Below are 6,898 nucleotides of genomic sequence, written 5' to 3' on the forward strand. Positions count from 1 at the left end.
ACACCAAAAAAAAAAAAAAAAAAAAAAGATTAGCACTCTACTGGATACAGAGGCACAGGCCTTTAATCCCAATATTTGGGAGGCTGAGACAGGAGGCGAATTGGAGGTTCTCAGCCAGCCTGAGCAACTCAGAGAGACCCTGTTTAAAAAAAAAAAAAAGAGTTGGGAGTGTAGCTCAGAGGTAGAATGCCCCTAGGTTCAATCCCCACTACCAAAAAATTAAAAAAGAAAAAATTAGTACTCAACAGAGGCACAAGTACTCCTTTTTGTGGAGAAACTTAATGTAAATACTTTCCTTAACCTCTCTTGAGAGCCAGAATAAATCACATTCTGTTTATTCCATTTCCACCTTTTTATGGCATCAAGAATATAATAGCAATGACAGAAAAAATATCACCTGCAGTTTCACTTTTATTGGAAAAAAAATGTACTGTTTTTCACTCAAGGACCCCAGCAATCGGAATGTGACTATGTCCCTTTACCTTGGCCAGGGAGCACCGGTCCCTAGGACTGCTAATTCCCTGCCCTGTTGACATGAGCTTTCAGTGTCTGACCAGATAGGTCCTTGTCATTCAGAAAGCAATTCTGTTAAGGGGAGTGGAGGTTGAAACAAAGAACAGGAAAAGAAGTTGTCTGCAAAGGGAATTCAGTTTATTTTTCTAAAAATACAACTTACCCATCCACTTTTACCCTGACAGATGCCTTCCATGGTACAGAGAACTTTCTTCTTGCTTCCTCTTTCACATCATTGCATTCCTGACTAAGTTGACCAGGGTAATTTAAAAAGAAAAGCAAAACAAATGAACAGAAAAACTGCACAGTTGTTGACAGTAGACGAGAGGAGAGGGGACGGGCCTGCTGGCTGAGCCGCAGCCTGACCTTTCCAGGCTGCCAGGCTGGTCTTTCCAGTTGTCCCTTTTCAGTTCCCCTTTCCTGGGGTGCTTGAATCAAAGAAAAGTGGCCTTTGCACATCAGGTACAGTGAGCCAAAGCTCCTCTATCCAGAGGGTAGTCAGCTCAGAGCTTTCTCTTAGTGGGCATTCAAATGTGTGCTGACTTTAGCTGGTTTAGTATGTATGCGCCCTTGGGTGCCTTGCTGTTTCCGGGCCTCTGTTTAATGGGTCTTAGTGCCACGGGGGAGGAGGGTCCACCCTTCAGTAATCTCCTGATTCCTGACTCATCTGCCACATCTGCTGCATGAGATGTTAACCTCCTCCCACCCACCGAGCTGTGGATTGCATATGTCAAGCAGGACACCTTAACCTCTCTCTGCTCTGTGCTAAACCGCAAAACTGGAGGTGTAGTGAGTAATCCTTTCTTTCCTTAAGATATTAGGGTGAGTCTTGTTAAAAAAAAAAAAAAAAGAAAAGAAAGCCTCACAGGTGAGCGTCTGTTCACACCTAAACTGCTGAGCGCAGTAAGAAATGCTCCGGGAAGGCACACCATCTTTTGCTCTTTTTTCTGTAATTTACAAATTGTGTGGTTTTGCAAATTGGGCAGCTTTTGCAGTTGGACAAATGGCTCGCATCTGCAGAGCAGAATGTGGTGGGCTTTTTCTGCTTAGGCTCAGAGATGACTCAGGTACGTATGGGAGCTTGAAAACTTTTGACAAGGGGAAAGTTCATGAAAAAGTTGGGGGTGACTGTGAGGTCCCTTGGTAATTATGCTATCTTTATAAAGTACTTCTGCTTTTGGGGTAATTTCCACGGGTTTAAGCTTCTTTTAAATAGTTAGGGGTCATATAATTCAAGAATTTCTTTTTCTTTTCGTGTGTGTGTGTGTGTGTGTGTGTGTGTGTGTGTGTGTGTGTGTTATTGGGGATTGAACCTAAGGGCATTCCACCTCCCAGCTACACCTTTAGCCCTATTTTTATTTTTTGTTTTGAAACAGGGTCTCACTCGGTTGTTGAGAGTCTTGCTAAATTGTTGAGGCTGGTCTTGAACCTGTGATCCTCCTGTCTCAGCCTCCCAAGTATTGGGATTACAGGTATGTGCCACCACACTCAGCTTAATTCACGTATTAACAAGCAATCCCAAGGACTTCACGCTGTGTGCTTAACAGAATAAGTGTACGCATTTGCATTATTTTTGTGTCTATACTTAGCTAATGTGTCCCTTGTGTCAGGTGAGCTGTTCCAAGCATTTTGAATATTTTTATTTAGTTTTTTAAATCCCCATGCTATTTTGTATGAGGTGGATGTTACAGATTAGGAAACTGAGCACAGAGAAGCCAAGTTACTTGTAGTAAGTAGTGTGGGGGGGCACGCGTTCATGCACACTTACTACTAGGGATGGAACCCAGGGTCATTCTACCCCTGAACAGCGCCCCAGCCCCATTTTATTTATTTATTTTTTGTGATACCGAAGATGAAACCCAGGGGCAATCTACCTCTAAGCTAAATTCCCAGTCCTATTTTATTTTTATTTTGAAATAGGGTCTCACTAGGTTGATAAAGAGTCTCACTAATTGCTGAGGTTGTCCTTGAACCTGTGATCTTCCTGTCTCAGCCTACCAAGTACTGGGATTATAGGTATGTGCCACCATGCCCAACTTACTTTTCTTTTTATTTTGAAACAAGTCCTCGCTAAATTGCGGAGGCTGGCCTTGAACCCGTGATCTTCCGTCTCAGCCTCTCAAATACTGAGATGGCAGGCATTTGCCATCACAGTCAGCTATAAGTATTTTTTAAAAGGGGTTCCAGTGGCCCCCCATCCTAGCGGTGCCCCTTCCCTTTGGTGAGAGCTAATTCTGCTTTAAATGAGTAGATGATGGCCAGAGTGATAGATTGTCCCTTCTGAGATTAGGTTACCAAGGACCAGTTTCTGTCTTGTTCTCTGTCCCTGTCTCTGCATGAGCTACTATAACAAAATACCATAGACTCGGTGGCACAAACAACAAATCTATACGTCTTCCAGCTGTGGGGGACTGGGAAGCCCAAGAGGGTGTGCTGCAGCCTGAGTGTCCAGCGAGGGCCTGGTTTGTAGACAGCAGTCTTCTCACTTCTCACGTGGTGCAGGAGGAGCATACTCTCTTGGGATTCTTATAAAGACATTAATTCCACTCATGAGGGCTCCACTCTCATGATCTCATCTCATCCTAATTATCTCCTGCCTCCAAATTACAATCACATTAGGGGATAGAGTTTCAACATATGCATTTGGAGGGTATATAAGCACTTGTTCCATCATACCCTGAGCCTTCTCTGTGGGAGAAGCCAGACACCATGTAGGGTAGGGCCCCGTGAAAAGCCCTATATGACAAAGAACAGATGCCGTTGACCATCAGTCAATGAGGACTCCAGGCCTGCCAGCAGAAAGTGAGCCTGGAAGTGGATTCTCTTGTAGCTTGGCCCTCTGGAGATCACAGCTCTGGTGGACAACTGGTTGTACTAGAGAGACTGCAAGCTGGAAGACACAGCTGAACAGACACAGAAACTGTGAGACTGTTTTAAGCTGCTAAGTTTTGGGCTAATTTGTTACCCAGCAATGTGTAACTAATACACCTTTCCAAGGTCACAAAAGTATGTAGAAACAAATGCAGAGTAAAATTCTTTATTTTTTCTCATGAATAATTTTTATTGTAATGTCATGTAAATATATAGAAATAAATCTAGGAATGCAATTTTTGGTATTATTATATATAGTTGTAAAAAAACAAAACAAAAAAGGAATAGCAACAACACCAGAATTTGAGTTATTTCTTCTAATATTTTATTTTATTTATTTATTTGCTTATTTTATATTTTTGGTGGTACTGGGGTTCCTGGAAACCCTTCTACCTCTGGGCTACACTCCCAGACACCTATTTTTTATATTTTTATATGGAAACAGGGTTTCTTAAGCCAGCAAGGTTGGCTTTGAACCTGCACGATTCTCCTGTCTCCACTTCCCAAGTGCGGGGATTACAAGTGTGTGCCACCACGCCCGGCTAGTTATTTATTTTTTTTTATGGTACTGTGGAACCCAGGGGCTTTTCTACCTCTGGGCTATACTCCCAGACCTATTTTATACTTTATTTGGAAACAGGGTCTCACTAAGTTACTGAGGCTGGCTTCAAACCTGTGTGATCCTCCTGTCTCAGCCTCACAAGCGCGAGGATTATAAGTGTGTGCCACCACGCCTGGCTTAAATTACATTTATTATTATTATTATTATTATTATTATTATTATTATTATTATTTTGGTGGTACTGGGAATGGAACCCTTCTAACTCCGGGCTACATTCCCAGACCTATTATATATATGTAATTATTATTTTTTTTAAACAGGGTCTCTTAAGCCAGCGAGGCTGGCTTCGAACCAGCATGATCCTCCTGTCTCAGCCTCCCAAGCATGGGGATTACAAGCGTGCACCACCACGCCCAGTTTAAATTACCATTTTTAAAATATTAATTTAGCCAGGTGTGGTGGTGCATGCTTGTAATCCCCGTGTTTGGGAGGCTGAGATGGGTGGATCGCACAGGTTGAAGCCAGCCTCAGCTATTTAGTAAGGCTCTCAGCAACTTAGTGAGACCCTGTTTCCAAATAAAATAGAAAAATAGGTCTGGGAGTATAGCCTGGAGGTAGAAAGCCTCTAGGTTCCACCCCCAGTAACACCAAAGGAAAAAAAAAGTAGTAATGTAATAGGATGCAAGATATGATGAAATGAAATCATTGTTTACTTTGGAAACCACTTCAGTGTCCATCTACAAGAAAATGGACTACACAAAGCCATCATGCAAAGTTCTCTGAACTTTGAAAAGGTCTCTAAAACAAATTATTACACGGGAAGAACAAACCACAGCCAAAATACCCAGAATGAGCTCAATCATGTAAAAAGAACCATGTTAAACAAAATTATGATTTTTTTTTTTATACGTGTGCTTAACAGGGCCTGGAAAGGTCTGCAATGCAGTACACCTAGGACTGGGGCTGCCTCTGGGGAGGGGAGTACGGATGAATACGGAGGAGTTTTTACTTTCTGCTTTTTCTATTCCAGAAGTTTCATTTTTATTCTTTTTCTTTCTATGCAATAAAAATTTACTTATGTGTTTTTCATGTTGTGTATTTTTAAAAATTTTTGTCCTTACCTTTCTGGGGTTATTTTTGTGCGAGTTATTTAGCGGTCAGGGTGGTGCCAAAAGGAGCTATACATAAACAAAGACCAGCCAGTGAGCCAGAAAAGGGGGCCTTATGCTGCCCGGGGCTTCTGCCAGGTCACTGGTTTTGAAAGGTGACTTGTTGACATTGGTATTTTACTAAGAGCAATTCGGAGGCAGTGTGTGAGTAGAATCTGGAGACTGCAGAGAAATGGAAGGTCTGGCCTCCCAAGTTGGGCTTCCTGGGTGGAGCAGAAATTCACTCCTGGGACAGGCGTGGGGTGGAGCTGGGAGCCCAGTAGTGGCCACTTGTCAGCTGACCCTGAGCGAAAGATTGAATCGGTCAGGTGCTACATTTCAAGGCCAAGATAAGACTAAACCCAGGCTTGACTTCTTAGGGAGTTGGCAGCCCAGAAGGGTACGAACTTTAATGATAGCCCAGTCTTACACAGCACTAACTGTACGTCAGTCACCCTTTTAAGCACATTACATTTAACCCCTACAAGAATGCTATGAGGTATGTGCTATTACACCATTTTATAGAGGAATGCAGTGAGGTTTCATACCTTGTCCGGGGTTATAAGGGGCGGAAACACAATCTGGATGCTGGCTCGAGTGTGCTTTTAACCATGAGACCGTCCTGCCAGAAACCCCTCTAAAAATTGAATACAGTGTGATAAATACCATCAGAGTTGGAAGAAGAGAGAAGGGTGAAATGTAGCCCTTTCCTGGACTAGTATAAGGAAGACTGAAAGAAGAAGAGTGTCTTAAAGCAAAAGTAGGAAGGAATGGGTCAGAAAAAGAAGCGGAGGGGGATAGATGCAGCCAAGAGCCGGGACAGTATGCCTGCAGGCACGGAGCTCCTCAAACCTGGGTCTACCGAGGGAGCCCTGTGTCCTCCCCTTTCTACACTGGCCCAGATCAGCCTCAGCTGTTCATCCCTCTCTGCACCTGTTCAGGACCAGAGGTGACCTCGGGCATCTCCCCGAGGACTGCCTGCTCTGCTCTCCGTGCAACGAACAGCGTTTGGTCCTTAGTGAAAACCCAAGAAAGGTAGAGGGAGAGCCCCGAACAGTTCCCTCTTCTCCAGCCCAGGGTCTAGGCCTGAGCAGGGCTTCCCCAGAGGGCTTCATGGGGCTGGGCCCCAGGAAGAATGTGGATCCCTGAGACCCAGCAAACCGGACATAACCTTGAGGCCTCCAAGAGCACATTCCTCTCCCTCCCCATCAATTTCATCAGATTAAAAATCCAATAGCAGGCTGTCGCTGAGTATAAGAGAAGAGATGGTAATAAAAAAGGCGAATCTGACCCCATGATGGAAGGCAAGCGATTTTTTAAATTGCTTCCTCCAACTGTCTGCACTATGGAAATTCAGTAAAGGTAGAAAAGCCCGTGCATACACGGTTCTCTCAGGGTTCCTCATTGTCTGCAGACGCGCTTCTTCCCCCGTTTTTTCTGGACTCGGCGGGTGGCCCTGTCATTGCCTTCACTGGCCTAGCTGGGACCCGGGAGCTGTCCTCACATCTGCCTTCTTCCGTCTGTTTTTGTATGCGCAGCATAATGTATACCAGCCCTTAATGCCATCCCTGCTGCGCCTGCATTCGCCGGGGTCTCCTGGGGCTCCGCCTTCTGCCCCCTTCGCCCACCTCTCTTTTGCAAAGAGGTCACTCTGGCAAATGAATAGCTAGAAACCCCATGCTCCAGCTGGAATATGGTTGGTCCCACCCAAAATTCCTGTTGAAACCTAATCGTCACTGTGGCAGTGTTGGAAGGCGGGGCCTTGAAGAGGTGATTGGGTTATTAGGAGGGGTTAATGCCTTTC

This window comes from Muscardinus avellanarius (genome assembly GCF_963383645.1).
Source record: "Muscardinus avellanarius genome assembly, chromosome: 5".
Taxonomy (NCBI): Eukaryota; Metazoa; Chordata; class Mammalia; order Rodentia; family Gliridae; genus Muscardinus; species Muscardinus avellanarius.